The sequence below is a fragment of the Schistocerca nitens genome, chromosome 1 (assembly GCF_023898315.1).
Source record: "Schistocerca nitens isolate TAMUIC-IGC-003100 chromosome 1, iqSchNite1.1, whole genome shotgun sequence".
Classification (NCBI taxonomy): domain Eukaryota; kingdom Metazoa; phylum Arthropoda; class Insecta; order Orthoptera; family Acrididae; genus Schistocerca; species Schistocerca nitens.
Window position 1 is genome coordinate 1,252,765,283 of NC_064614.1, and position 3,585 is coordinate 1,252,768,867.

The window sequence follows — 3,585 nt, forward strand, 5'->3', positions numbered from 1 at the left end:
CAAATGGTAAACCGTCCGCACTGGCGGAATGTTACGTGAGACCACGTACTTATACGTTTTTGACTATTACAGCGCCATCTATCACAAAGCGAAAAAAGTTGTCCAACTGAAACATGCATATTTCTTTACGTACTACACGAATATGTAATAAAAAATTGAGGTTCCTGTCTAAAAAAACCCGGTTGATATCCGTTTGACCTATGTCAGTGTCATCTAGTGGGCCAACCATAGCGCCATCTGGTTTCCCCCCTCAAGCTAGACGGATTTCGTTCTTTGTAGTTTTTTCGTATGATGCCTCTTTCGTGAGATATGTGGTCCGGTCACTATCAATGGATCACCCTGTACAATTGCATTTCAGCCGTCTGGGAGGGGAGAAATAGGAGCGCTCAAAACTTCAAGTGCTTCACGATTATGTAGCTGAAATATTCCGGTTGGCGGTAACTGTTCTAGGAGCTAATGTTCACCACAGGAATATCTGTGATTGGAGTTTGGAAAAGACCCTAGAAATAGGACTGACTCAATTCACTCGATCTATCCATGGATGGTTTGCAAGGTTTAAACGGTAACGTCACATTGGCTCATGGGCAATAACAGAATGTGTAACCACTAAAGCCTGGAATGCAATTGGTGACGTGAATGAAACATGTGAAGAGTTTTGCAAGGAGGTAATGTCCTAAATGAACAGCATGCAACCTATACTGATATATAACACCAATTAAAGCGGTATACGTAAAGTCCTTCACTAATGGCGAACTCTGAGCTTCAAGGGAAAGAAGTCTATAAGAAATCTGATGAGGAATGATTATGCAACAACTCATTCTTATACCGTCCAATCATTTACATCAGCAACGATACATGCTTTCAATGATGCTGGTAATTTACATGGAATCTAGAGCTCAGTTTGGAAAACGAGTGGTACAGCAGATGCTGAAACAGTAAAATCTGATTCAAATTGCCACGAAGTCCGGTCTGATCTTGAAACAAATACTGACGCAATTCTTCCAAGAAGTCTGCTTCCCATACCAAGCTAAGGAGTCTCTTCTTCTGATTGATTCGCTGAGGACCTACCGTGACAGCATTCACGTCGATACTCTCCGATCTCAAAATATGGTGTATGCAGAGAAGGTCATTTCTCCTAGGTGCACGCTTCACATTCAGCCACTAGACGTGCTATTCTTCCGACAGAGCAAGCCGGTGCTGTAGCATTTTAAGGACTGGAACTGCCTGGCAGATTAAAACTGTCTGCTTGACCGAGACTCGAACTCGGGACCTTTGCCTTTCACGGGCAAGTGCTCTACCAACTGAGCTACCCAAGCACGGCTCAGGCCCCGTCCTCACAGCTTTACTTCTGCCGGTAACTCGTCTCCTACCTTCGAAACTTTACAGAAGCTCTTCTGCGAAACTTGCAGAACTACCACTCCTGAAAGAAAGGATATTGCGGAGACATGGCTTACCCTCAGCCTGGGGGATGTTTCCAGAACGAGCACTTGCCGGCGAAAGGCAAAGGCCCCGAGTTCGAGTCTCGGTCTATCACACAGTTTTAATCTGCCGGAAGTTTCATATCAGTGCACACTCCGCTGCAGAGTGAAAATCTTATTCCGGATTTTAAAGACTGTCAGTTCAGACCAATGTCGATGGGATCGGTTTCGTTACTGACGTTTATTACACACAAACACTTCCGTTCTCCAGTCTTCGCATGCTTTGTTCAGTACTTCTGGACTGTAGCTGGATATGACTACTTCAGACCAGAGAGGTTCCAGAAATCGTCCTAACGTGTTTTTGATGTTCAAAACGCCGCTGTGCGAGAAGGTGGAGTGCTTCACGTATGGGTTCATGAAGTGCTCCTACTGTGAAAAGAAATCTTTGTTTCCGGCCCTTTGCAACAGTGGTGATGTTCATCCCCGTAATATTTTGCCAATAGTTACCAACTACCCACTGCAGCGTAACTATCGGTGCCAAATGTTGTTCGTATGTTTGTAATTTCATCAGCCAGAAAATTACGACCAACCACCTACAAGCCGGTATCTCCACTTCTGGCACGAATAACAACGGCGACACGTCGTGCATGGAAGAAATTAGATCTTGGTAGATTGCTGGAGGGAACTGGCATCACTTCTACACACACAAGTCACCTAATAACCGTAATCTTCGGGTAAGGGAGCGTTGAGCTCTGATGCCACGTTCAACCACATCCTGGATGTGTTCCATCGAGTTCAGATACGGCGAATTGTGGGACCAGCACATCAACTGGAACTCGGCGCTGTGTTCCTCGAACCACTCTAGTACACTCCAGGCCATGTGACACGGCGACTTAACTTATTGAAAAATGCCATGCCGTCGTGAAATACGGTCGTCACCAAGTGGTGTATGTGACCTGCGACCAGTGTACGGTACTCGTTGGCCGGCATAGTGCCTTGCAGAAGTTCCACCGGACTCATGGATGCCCACTTCAATGTTTCCCAGAACATAATGGAACCGCCACCATCTCGTTTCCGTGCCGCATTATAGTTATCATGGAGGTGTCCCCAGGAAGAAGGCGGATTCGCGCCCTCTCGTCGGCATGGTAAAGAAGGTATAGCGATTCATCAGACCATGCAACGCTGTGCCACTGCGCCAACGTCCAGTACCGATGGTGACGTGTCCATTTCAGTCGGAGTTGCCGATGTCGTGGAGGAAACATTGGCAAATGTTAGGAGTGTACGCTGCGTGTTCAGACACACTTGTACTCTGCCCAACATTAAAGTCTGATATTACTTCCGCCACAGTTCGCCGCTTGTCCTGTTTTACCAGTATGCCCAGCCTACGACGTCCACCATATGTAATGAGGGTTCACCACCCAGCCCCACGACGTCTGGACGTGGTTTCACCTTGATATCACAACGTGTCAAAGGCATTCACCGCAGCATTACTCGAACACTCTACAAGTTGTGCAGTTGCCGAAATGATCGTGCTAAGCCTCTGTCCTATCACACTCTGCCCCCAGACAAACTCAGATAGATCGGGTGCCTACCCCATTCTACACTCCTGGAAATGGAAAAAAGAACACATTGACACCGGTGTGTCAGACCCACCATACTTGCTCCGGACACTGCGAGAGGGCTGTACAAGCAATGATCACACGCACGGCACAGCGGACACACCAGGAACCGCGGTGTTGGCCGTCGAATGGCGCTAGCTGCGCAGCATTAGTGCACCGCCGCCGTCAGTGTCAGCCAGTTTGCCGTGGCATACGGAGCTCCATCGCAGTCTTTAACACTGGTAGCATGCCGCGACAGCGTGGACGTGAACCATATGTGCAGTTGACGGACTTTGAGCGAGGGCGTATAGTGGGCATGCGGGAGGCCGGGTGGACGTACCGCCGAATTGCTCAACACGTGGGGCGTGAGGTCTCCACAGTACATCGATGTTGTCGCCAGTGGTCGGCGGAAGGTGCACGTGCCCGGCGACCTGGGACCGGACCGCAGCTACGCACGGATGCAAGCCAAGACCGTAGGATCCTACGCAGTGCCGTAGGGGACCGCACCGCCACTTCCCAGCAAATTAGGGACACTGTTGCTCCTGGGGTATCGGCGAGGACCATTCGCA

The 3,585-nt window shown here is 48.9% G+C and overlaps 1 non-coding gene across 1 annotated transcript; it reads right to left on the reverse strand.

Moving 5' to 3' along the window:
• Positions 1-1,242: 1,242 nt before the first annotated feature.
• Trnas-uga (transfer RNA serine (anticodon UGA)) lies at positions 1,243-1,317 on the reverse strand. The gene has a single exon. It is a non-coding gene; the product is annotated as a tRNA-Ser (tRNA).
• Positions 1,318-3,585: the final 2,268 nt, after the last annotated feature.